The sequence below is a fragment of the Anomaloglossus baeobatrachus genome, chromosome 7, assembly GCF_048569485.1.
Source record: "Anomaloglossus baeobatrachus isolate aAnoBae1 chromosome 7, aAnoBae1.hap1, whole genome shotgun sequence".
In the NCBI taxonomy this organism is placed as follows: domain Eukaryota; kingdom Metazoa; phylum Chordata; class Amphibia; order Anura; family Aromobatidae; genus Anomaloglossus; species Anomaloglossus baeobatrachus.
Window position 1 is genome coordinate 198295978 of NC_134359.1, and position 12156 is coordinate 198308133.

Genomic DNA, 12156 nt, shown 5'->3' on the forward strand with positions numbered 1-12156 from the left:
CTGCTATCAAACTTTTCTAGCAGGGAGAGATGCGCATGGAAGCATTTCATGCTGTCTAAGTGCTCAGAAGGAAGAAGATGTCATGCGATGTAGGATGGCACCAAGCATGCCAAATAAAAACGGTGGGTTTTATTTTGCCAGATTGAGCATTGGTTTATGACTGGTAAGGATTGCCTTAGTCCAACTCCAGACACCAGACAATGAAGGAGAAGAGATAAGGCCCACTCCGTTAGAGGCCAACTTAAAATCTTCAGTGAAAAAGCAAAGACTCATCAAAATGCTCTTCAGATCTTATGGTCTGGTTTCTACGTTTTTGGGCAGAGAAGTTGGCTGTGAAGTTCAGGTGATGCATTAACAATACAGTCTATGGATTGAGCTGTTTATGCATGGTTTTGACTTCCATCTTTGTTCTTGTTTTCTTGCCCTTTCACTGTTCAAGAAGACTGCTATCAAACTTTTCTAGCAGGGAGAGATGCGCATGGAAGCATTTCAATCTGGCAAAAGAAAACCACTGTTTTTATTTGGCATGCTTGGTGCCATCCTACATCGCATGACATCTTCTTCCTTCTGAGCACTTAGACAGCACATATTTATAATTCCTTCATTCAACTATCCCAGAGATGTGAGAAAGACAAATTTGACATTAGTCTCTCACTATGAAAGGTGCCCTTTAAAAATCGAAACTTCTATATCGGGACTATGAAAAGAAGGCACTGCTGAGATTCGAACTCAGGATCTCCTGTTTACTAGACAGGCACTTTAACCAACTAAGCCACAGCACCTCTTTTCCTACTGACCGATAGTAAAGCAGCTTCTGGTAGAGTGGCCTTATCTGATCTTCATTGTCATCTGATGTCTAGAGACAAACTAATGCAAATGCTATCTGGGATAAACCAATTTTCAGGGCTTCAATACAGACACGACATTCAATCTTCAGTAAAAATACTGTTATTAAAAACCCTGAGCATTAGCTCATTTCTGATATGGTTTGAGCTAGTCTACCTCTTGACATTATCCAGTGTAGGAGATGTGATAAGGTCCATTTTGCCAGAGGCCGATACACAATCTTTAGCTCAATTGCACAGACTAGTCAAAATCCTCATCAGATCATATCACCTGATTTGAGGTTTGTCATGTAGACGAGGTGGCCGAGTGGTTAAGGCGATGGACTGCTAATCCATTGTGCTCTGCATGCATGGGTTCGAATCCCATCCTCGTCGGTTTAATCTCCTTCTTCCGTGTTGAAAAGCTTAGTTTCCATTTAGAACCCAGGTGGTGGATATTTGACCTTCTCAAATCTCTGAGATAGTGCAATTAAGGATTCATAAATCTGTGCTGTCTAAGTGCATATAAAAGAGAAGACGTCATCCGATGTAGGATTGCATCAGGCATGCCAAATAAAAACGGTGGGTTTTATTTTGCCAGATTGAGCATTGGTTTATGACTGGTAAGGATTGCCTTAGTCCAACTCCAGACACCAGACAGGGAAGGAGAAGAGATAAGGCCCACTCCGTTAGAGGCCAACTTAAAATCTTCAGTGAAAAAGCAAAGACTCAACAAAATGCTCTTCAGATCTTATGGTCTGGTTTCTACGTTTTTGGGCAGAGAAGTTGGCTGTGAAGTTCAGGTGATGCATTAACAATACAGTCTATGGATTGAGCTGTTTATGCATGGTTTTGACTTCCATCTTTGTTCTTGTTGTTTTCTTGCCCTTTCACTGTTCAAGAAGACTGCTATCAAACTTTTCTAGCAGGGAGAGATGCGCATGGAAGCATTTCATGCTGTCTAAGTGCTCAGAAGGAAGAAGATGTCATGCGATGTAGGATGGCACCAAGCATGCCAAATAAAAACGGTGGGTTTTATTTTGCCAGATTGAGCATTGGTTTATGACTGGTAAGGATTGCCTTAGTCCAACTCCAGACACCAGACAATGAAGGAGAAGAGATAAGGCCCACTCCGTTAGAGGCCAACTTAAAATCTTCAGTGAAAAAGCAAAGACTCATCAAAATGCTCTTCAGATCTTATGGTCTGGTTTCTACGTTTTTGGGCAGAGAAGTTGGCTGTGAAGTTCAGGTGATGCATTAACAATACAGTCTATGGATTGAGCTGTTTATGCATGGTTTTGACTTCCATCTTTGTTCTTGTTGTTTTCTTGCCCTTTCACTGTTCAAGAAGACTGCTATCAAACTTTTCTAGCAGAGAGAGATGCACATGGAAGCATTTCAATCTGGCAAAAGAAAACCACTGTTTTTATTTGGCATGCTTGGTGCCATCCTACATCGCATGACATCTTCTTCCTTCTGAGCACTTAGACAGCACATATTTATAATTCCTTCATTCAACTGTCTCAGAGATGTGAGAAAGACAAATTTGACATTAGTCTCTCACTATGAAAGGTGCCCTTTAAAAATCGAAACTTCTATATCGGGACTATGAAAAGAAGGCACTGCTGAGTTTCGAACTCAGGATCTCCTGTTTACTAGACAGGCACTTTAACCAACTAAGCCACAGCACCTCTTTTCCTACTAACCGATAGTAAAGCAGCTTCTGGTAGAGTGGCCTTATTTGATCTTCAGTGTCATCTGATGTCTAGAGACAAACTAATGCAAATGCTATCTGGGATAAACCAATTTTCAGGGCTTCAATACAGACACGACATTCAATCTTTAGTAAAAATACTGTTATTAAAAACCCTGAGCATTAGCTCATTTCTGATATGGTTTGAGCTAGTCTAACTCTTGACATTATCCAGTGTAGGAGATGTGATAAGGTCCATTTTGCCAGAGGCCGATACACAATCTTTAGCTCAATTGCACAGACTAGTCAAAATCCTCATCAGATCATATCACCTGATTTGAGTTTTGTGATGTAGACGAGGTGGCCGAGTGGTTAAGGCGATGGACTGCTAATCCATTGTGCTCTGTGTGCATGGGTTCGAATCCCATCCTCGTCGGTTTAATCTCCTTCTTCCGTGTTGAAAAGCTTAGTTTCCATTTAGAACCCAGGTGGTAGATATTTGACCTTCTCAAATCTCTGAGATAGTGCAATGAAGGATTCATAAATCTGTGCTGTCTAAGTGCATATAAAAGAGAAGACGTCATCCGATGTAGGATTGCATCAGGCATGCCAAATAAAAACGGTGGGGTTTTTTTTGCCAGATTGAGCATTGGTTTATGACTGGTAAGGATTGCCTTAGTCCAACTCCAGACACCAGACAATGAAGGAGAAGAGATAAGGCCCACTCCGTTAGAGGCCAACTTAAAATCTTCAGTGAAAAAGCAAAGACTCATCAAAATGCTCTTCAGATCTTATGGTCTGGTTTCTACGTTTTTGGGCAGAGAAGTTGGCTGTGAAGTTCAGGTGATGCATTAACAATACAGTCTATGGATTGAGCTGTTTATGCATGGTTTTGACTTCCATCTTTGTTCTTGTTGTTTTCTTGCCCTTTCACTGTTCAAGAAGACTGCTATCAAACTTTTCTAGCAGGGAGAGATGCGCATGGAAGCATTTCAATCTGGCAAAAGAAAACCACTGTTTTTATTTGGCATGCTTGGTGCCATCCTACATCGCATGACATCTTCTTCCTTCTGAGCACTTAGACAGCACATATTTATAATTCCTTCATTCAACTATCTCAGAGATGTGAGAAAGACAAATTTGACATTAGTCTCTCACTATGAAAGGTGCCCTTTAAAAATCGAAACTTCTATATCGGGACTATGAAAAGAAGGCACTGCTGAGATTCAAACTCAGGATCTCCTGTTTACTAGACAGGCACTTTAACCAACTAAGCCACAGCACCTCTTTTCCTACTGACCGATAGTAAAGCAGCTTCTGGTAGAGTGGCCTTATTTGATCTTCAGTGTCATCTGATGTCTAGAGACAAACTAATGCAAATGCTATCTGGGATAAACCAATTTTCAGGGCTTCAATACAGACACGACATTCAATCTTTAGTAAAAATACTGTTATTAAAAACCCTGAGCATTAGCTCATTTCTGATATGGTTTGAGCTAGTCTAACTCTTGACATTATCCAGTGTAGGAGATGTGATAAGGTCCATTTTGCCAGAGGCCGATACACAATCTTTAGCTCAATTGCACAGACTAGTCAAAATCCTCATCAGATCATATCACCTGATTTGAGGTTTGTGATGTAGACGAGGTGGCCGAGTGGTTAAGGCGATGGACTGCTAATCCATTGTGCTCTGCGTGCATGGGTTCGAATCCCATCCTCGTCGGTTTAATCTCCTTCTTCCGTGTTGAAAAGCTTAGTTTCCATTTAGAACCCAGGTGGTAGATATTTGACCTTCTCAAATCTCTGAGATAGTGCAATGAAGGATTCATAAATCTGTGCTGTCTAAGTGCATATAAAAGAGAAGACGTCATCCGATGTAGGATTGCATCAGGCATGCCAAATAAAAACGGTGGGTTTTATTTTGCCAGATTGAGCATTGGTTTATGACTGGTAAGGATTGCCTTAGTCCAACTCCAGACACCAGACAATGAAGGAGAAGAGATAAGGCCCACTCCGTTAGAGGCCAACTTAAAATCTTCAGTGAAAAAGCAAAGACTCATCAAAATGCTCTTCAGATCTTATGGTCTGGTTTCTACGTTTTTGGGCAGAGAAGTTGGCTGTGAAGTTCAGGTGATGCATTAACAATACAGTCTATGGATTGAGCTGTTTATGCATGGTTTTGACTTCCATCTTTGTTCTTGTTGTTTTCTTGCCCTTTCACTGTTCAAGAAGACTGCTATCAAACTTTTCTAGCAGGGAGAGATGCGCATGGAAGCATTTCATGCTGTCTAAGTGCTCAGAAGGAAGAAGATGTCATGCGATGTAGGATGGCACCAAGCATGCCAAATAAAAACGGTGGGTTTTATTTTGCCAGATTGAGCATTGGTTTATGACTGGTAAGGATTGCCTTAGTCCAACTCCAGACACCAGACAATGAAGGAGAAGAGATAAGGCCCACTCCGTTAGAGGCCAACTTAAAATCTTCAGTGAAAAAGCAAAGACTCATCAAAATGCTCTTCAGATCTTATGGTCTGGTTTCTACGTTTTTGGGCAGAGAAGTTGGCTGTGAAGTTCAGGTGATGCATTAACAATACAGTCTATGGATTGAGCTGTTTATGCATGGTTTTGACTTCCATCTTTGTTCTTGTTGTTTTCTTGCCCTTTCACTGTTCAAGAAGACTGCTATCAAACTTTTCTAGCAGAGAGAGATGCACATGGAAGCATTTCAATCTGGCAAAAGAAAACCACTGTTTTTATTTGGCATGCTTGGTGCCATCCTACATCGCATGACATCTTCTTCCTTCTGAGCACTTAGACAGCACATATTTATAATTCCTTCATTCAACTGTCTCAGAGATGTGAGAAAGACAAATTTGACATTAGTCTCTCACTATGAAAGGTGCCCTTTAAAAATCGAAACTTCTATATCGGGACTATGAAAAGAAGGCACTGCTGAGTTTCGAACTCAGGATCTCCTGTTTACTAGACAGGCACTTTAACCAACTAAGCCACAGCACCTCTTTTCCTACTAACCGATAGTAAAGCAGCTTCTGGTAGAGTGGCCTTATTTGATCTTCAGTGTCATCTGATGTCTAGAGACAAACTAATGCAAATGCTATCTGGGATAAACCAATTTTCAGGGCTTCAATACAGACACGACATTCAATCTTTAGTAAAAATACTGTTATTAAAAACCCTGAGCATTAGCTCATTTCTGATATGGTTTGAGCTAGTCTAACTCTTGACATTATCCAGTGTAGGAGATGTGATAAGGTCCATTTTGCCAGAGGCCGATACACAATCTTTAGCTCAATTGCACAGACTAGTCAAAATCCTCATCAGATCATATCACCTGATTTGAGTTTTGTGATGTAGACGAGGTGGCCGAGTGGTTAAGGCGATGGACTGCTAATCCATTGTGCTCTGCGTGCATGGGTTCGAATCCCATCCTCGTCGGTTTAATCTCCTTCTTCCGTGTTGAAAAGCTTAGTTTCCATTTAGAACCCAGGTGGTAGATATTTGACCTTCTCAAATCTCTGAGATAGTGCAATGAAGGATTCATAAATCTGTGCTGTCTAAGTGCATATAAAAGAGAAGACGTCATCCGATGTAGGATTGCATCAGGCATGCCAAATAAAAACGGTGGGGTTTTTTTTGCCAGATTGAGCATTGGTTTATGACTGGTAAGGATTGCCTTAGTCCAACTCCAGACACCAGACAATGAAGGAGAAGAGATAAGGCCCACTCCGTTAGAGGCCAACTTAAAATCTTCAGTGAAAAAGCAAAGACTCATCAAAATGCTCTTCAGATCTTATGGTCTGGTTTCTACGTTTTTGGGCAGAGAAGTTGGCTGTGAAGTTCAGGTGATGCATTAACAATACAGTCTATGGATTGAGCTGTTTATGCATGGTTTTGACTTCCATCTTTGTTCTTGTTGTTTTCTTGCCCTTTCACTGTTCAAGAAGACTGCTATCAAACTTTTCTAGCAGGGAGAGATGCGCATGGAAGCATTTCAATCTGGCAAAAGAAAACCACTGTTTTTATTTGGCATGCTTGGTGCCATCCTACATCGCATGACATCTTCTTCCTTCTGAGCACTTAGACAGCACATATTTATAATTCCTTCATTCAACTATCTCAGAGATGTGAGAAAGACAAATTTGACATTAGTCTCTCACTATGAAAGGTGCCCTTTAAAAATCGAAACTTCTATATCGGGACTATGAAAAGAAGGCACTGCTGAGATTCAAACTCAGGATCTCCTGTTTACTAGACAGGCACTTTAACCAACTAAGCCACAGCACCTCTTTTCCTACTGACCGATAGTAAAGCAGCTTCTGGTAGAGTGGCCTTATTTGATCTTCAGTGTCATCTGATGTCTAGAGACAAACTAATGCAAATGCTATCTGGGATAAACCAATTTTCAGGGCTTCAATACAGACACGACATTCAATCTTTAGTAAAAATACTGTTATTAAAAACCCTGAGCATTAGCTCATTTCTGATATGGTTTGAGCTAGTCTAACTCTTGACATTATCCAGTGTAGGAGATGTGATAAGGTCCATTTTGCCAGAGGCCGATACACAATCTTTAGCTCAATTGCACAGACTAGTCAAAATCCTCATCAGATCATATCACCTGATTTGAGGTTTGTGATGTAGACGAGGTGGCCGAGTGGTTAAGGCGATGGACTGCTAATCCATTGTGCTCTGCGTGCATGGGTTCGAATCCCATCCTCGTCGGTTTAATCTCCTTCTTCCGTGTTGAAAAGCTTAGTTTCCATTTAGAACCCAGGTGGTAGATATTTGACCTTCTCAAATCTCTGAGATAGTGCAATGAAGGATTCATAAATCTGTGCTGTCTAAGTGCATATAAAAGAGAAGACGTCATCCGATGTAGGATTGCATCAGGCATGCCAAATAAAAACGGTGGGTTTTATTTTGCCAGATTGAGCATTGGTTTATGACTGGTAAGGATTGCCTTAGTCCAACTCCAGACACCAGACAATGAAGGAGAAGAGATAAGGCCCACTCCGTTAGAGGCCAACTTAAAATCTTCAGTGAAAAAGCAAAGACTCATCAAAATGCTCTTCAGATCTTATGGTCTGGTTTCTACGTTTTTGGGCAGAGAAGTTGGCTGTGAAGTTCAGGTGATGCATTAACAATACAGTCTATGGATTGAGCTGTTTATGCATGGTTTTGACTTACATCTTTGTTCTTGTTGTTTTCTTGCCCTTTCACTGTTCAAGAAGACTGCTATCAAACTTTTCTAGCAGGGAGAGATGCGCATGGAAGCATTTCAATCTGGCAAAAGAAAACCACTGTTTTTATTTGGCATGCTTGGTGCCATCCTACATCGCATGACATCTTCCTTCTGAGCACTTAGACAGCACATATTTATAATTCCTTCATTCAACTATCTCAGAGATGTGAGAAAGACAAATTTGACATTAGTCTCTCACTATGAAAGGTGCCCTTTAAAAATCGAAACTTCTATATCGGGACTATGAAAAGAAGGCACTGCTGAGTTTCGAACTCAGGATCTCCTGTTTACTAGACAGGCACTTTAACCAACTAAGCCACAGCACCTCTTTTCCTACTAACCGATAGTAAAGCAGCTTCTGGTAGAGTGGCCTTATTTGATCTTCAGTGTCATCTGATGTCTAGAGACAAACTAATGCAAATGCTATCTGGGATAAACCAATTTTCAGGGCTTCAATACAGACACGACATTCAATCTTTAGTAAAAATACTGTTATTAAAAACCCTGAGCATTAGCTCATTTCTGATATGGTTTGAGCTAGTCTAACTCTTGACATTATCCAGTGTAGGAGATGTGATAAGGTCCATTTTGCCAGAGGCCGATACACAATCTTTAGCTCAATTGCACAGACTAGTCAAAATCCTCATCAGATCATATCACCTGATTTGAGTTTTGTGATGTAGACGAGGTGGCCGAGTGGTTAAGGCGATGGACTGCTAATCCATTGTGCTCTGCGTGCATGGGTTCGAATCCCATCCTCGTCGGTTTAATCTCCTTCTTCCGTGTTGAAAAGCTTAGTTTCCATTTAGAACCCAGGTGGTAGATATTTGACCTTCTCAAATCTCTGAGATAGTGCAATGAAGGATTCATAAATCTGTGCTGTCTAAGTGCATATAAAAGAGAAGACGTCATCCGATGTAGGATTGCATCAGGCATGCCAAATAAAAACGGTGGGGTTTTTTTTGCCAGATTGAGCATTGGTTTATGACTGGTAAGGATTGCCTTAGTCCAACTCCAGACACCAGACAATGAAGGAGAAGAGATAAGGCCCACTCCGTTAGAGGCCAACTTAAAATCTTCAGTGAAAAAGCAAAGACTCATCAAAATGCTCTTCAGATCTTATGGTCTGGTTTCTACGTTTTTGGGCAGAGAAGTTGGCTGTGAAGTTCAGGTGATGCATTAACAATACAGTCTATGGATTGAGCTGTTTATGCATGGTTTTGACTTCCATCTTTGTTCTTGTTGTTTTCTTGCCCTTTCACTGTTCAAGAAGACTGCTATCAAACTTTTCTAGCAGGGAGAGATGCGCATGGAAGCATTTCAATCTGGCAAAAGAAAACCACTGTTTTTATTTGGCATGCTTGGTGCCATCCTACATCGCATGACATCTTCTTCCTTCTGAGCACTTAGACAGCACATATTTATAATTCCTTCATTCAACTATCTCAGAGATGTGAGAAAGACAAATTTGACATTAGTCTCTCACTATGAAAGGTGCCCTTTAAAAATCGAAACTTCTATATCGGGACTATGAAAAGAAGGCACTGCTGAGATTCAAACTCAGGATCTCCTGTTTACTAGACAGGCACTTTAACCAACTAAGCCACAGCACCTCTTTTCCTACTGACCGATAGTAAAGCAGCTTCTGGTAGAGTGGCCTTATTTGATCTTCAGTGTCATCTGATGTCTAGAGACAAACTAATGCAAATGCTATCTGGGATAAACCAATTTTCAGGGCTTCAATACAGACACGACATTCAATCTTTAGTAAAAATACTGTTATTAAAAACCCTGAGCATTAGCTCATTTCTGATATGGTTTGAGCTAGTCTAACTCTTGACATTATCCAGTGTAGGAGATGTGATAAGGTCCATTTTGCCAGAGGCCGATACACAATCTTTAGCTCAATTGCACAGACTAGTCAAAATCCTCATCAGATCATATCACCTGATTTGAGGTTTGTGATGTAGACGAGGTGGCCGAGTGGTTAAGGCGATGGACTGCTAATCCATTGTGCTCTGCGTGCATGGGTTCGAATCCCATCCTCGTCGGTTTAATCTCCTTCTTCCGTGTTGAAAAGCTTAGTTTCCATTTAGAACCCAGGTGGTAGATATTTGACCTTCTCAAATCTCTGAGATAGTGCAATGAAGGATTCATAAATCTGTGCTGTCTAAGTGCATATAAAAGAGAAGACGTCATCCGATGTAGGATTGCATCAGGCATGCCAAATAAAAACGGTGGGTTTTATTTTGCCAGATTGAGCATTGGTTTATGACTGGTAAGGATTGCCTTAGTCCAACTCCAGACACCAGACAATGAAGGAGAAGAGATAAGGCCCACTCCGTTAGAGGCCAACTTAAAATCTTCAGTGAAAAAGCAAAGACTCATCAAAATGCTCTTCAGATCTTATGGTCTGGTTTCTACGTTTTTGGGCAGAGAAGTTGGCTGTGAAGTTCAGGTGATGCATTAACAATACAGTCTATGGATTGAGCTGTTTATGCATGGTTTTGACTTCCATCTTTGTTCTTGTTGTTTTCTTGCCCTTTCACTGTTCAAGAAGACTGCTATCAAACTTTTCTAGCAGGGAGAGATGCGCATGGAAGCATTTCAATCTGGCAAAAGAAAACCACTGTTTTTATTTGGCATGCTTGGTGCCATCCTACATCGCATGACATCTTCTTCCTTCTGAGCACTTAGACAGCACATATTTATAATTCCTTCATTCAACTATCTCAGAGATGTGAGAAAGACAAATTTGACATTAGTCTCTCACTATGAAAGGTGCCCTTTAAAAATCGAAACTTCTATATCGGGACTATGAAAAGAAGGCACTGCTGAGATTCAAACTCAGGATCTCCTGTTTACTAGACAGGCACTTTAACCAACTAAGCCACAGCACCTCTTTTCCTACTGACCGATAGTAAAGCAGCTTCTGGTAGAGTGGCCTTATTTGATCTTCAGTGTCATCTGATGTCTAGAGACAAACTAATGCAAATGCTATCTGGGATAAACCAATTTTCAGGGCTTCAATACAGACACGACATTCAATCTTTAGTAAAAATACTGTTATTAAAAACCCTGAGCATTAGCTCATTTCTGATATGGTTTGAGCTAGTCTAACTCTTGACATTATCCAGTGTAGGAGATGTGATAAGGTCCATTTTGCCAGAGGCCGATACACAATCTTTAGCTCAATTGCACAGACTAGTCAAAATCCTCATCAGATCATATCACCTGATTTGAGGTTTGTGATGTAGACGAGGTGGCCGAGTGGTTAAGGCGATGGACTGCTAATCCATTGTGCTCTGCGTGCATGGGTTCGAATCCCATCCTCGTCGGTTTAATCTCCTTCTTCCGTGTTGAAAAGCTTAGTTTCCATTTAGAACCCAGGTGGTAGATATTTGACCTTCTCAAATCTCTGAGATAGTGCAATGAAGGATTCATAAATCTGTGCTGTCTAAGTGCATATAAAAGAGAAGACGTCATCCGATGTAGGATTGCATCAGGCATGCCAAATAAAAACGGTGGGTTTTATTTTGCCAGATTGAGCATTGGTTTATGACTGGTAAGGATTGCCTTAGTCCAACTCCAGACACCAGACAATGAAGGAGAAGAGATAAGGCCCACTCCGTTAGAGGCCAACTTAAAATCTTCAGTGAAAAAGCAAAGACTCATCAAAATGCTCTTCAGATCTTATGGTCTGGTTTCTACGTTTTTGGGCAGAGAAGTTGGCTGTGAAGTTCAGGTGATGCATTAACAATACAGTCTATGGATTGAGCTGTTTATGCATGGTTTTGACTTCCATCTTTGTTCTTGTTGTTTTCTTGCCCTTTCACTGTTCAAGAAGACTGCTATCAAACTTTTCTAGCAGGGAGAGATGCGCATGGAAGCATTTCAATCTGGCAAAAGAAAACCACTGTTTTTATTTGGCATGCTTGGTGCCATCCTACATCGCATGACATCTTCTTCCTTCTGAGCACTTAGACAGCACATATTTATAATTCCTTCATTCAACTATCTCAGAGATGTGAGAAAGACAAATTTGACATTAGTCTCTCACTATGAAAGGTGCCCTTTAAAAATCGAAACTTCTATATCGGGACTATGAAAAGAAGGCACTGCTGAGATTCAAACTCAGGATCTCCTGTTTACTAGACAGGCACTTTAACCAACTAAGCCACAGCACCTCTTTTCCTACTGACCGATAGTAAAGCAGCTTCTGGTAGAGTGGCCTTATTTGATCTTCAGTGTCATCTGATGTCTAGAGACAAACTAATGCAAATGCTATCTGGGATAAACCAATTTTCAGGGCTTCAATACAGACACGACATTCAATCTTTAGTAAAAATACTGTTATTAAAAACCCTGAGCATTAG

General features: G+C 40.8%; 1 non-coding gene across 1 annotated transcript; it reads left to right on the top strand.

Annotated features, from left to right (window-relative positions):
- Positions 1-1138: 1138 nt before the first annotated feature.
- TRNAS-GCU (transfer RNA serine (anticodon GCU)) lies at positions 1139-1220 on the top strand. The gene has a single exon. It is a non-coding gene; the product is annotated as a tRNA-Ser (tRNA).
- Positions 1221-12156: the final 10936 nt, after the last annotated feature.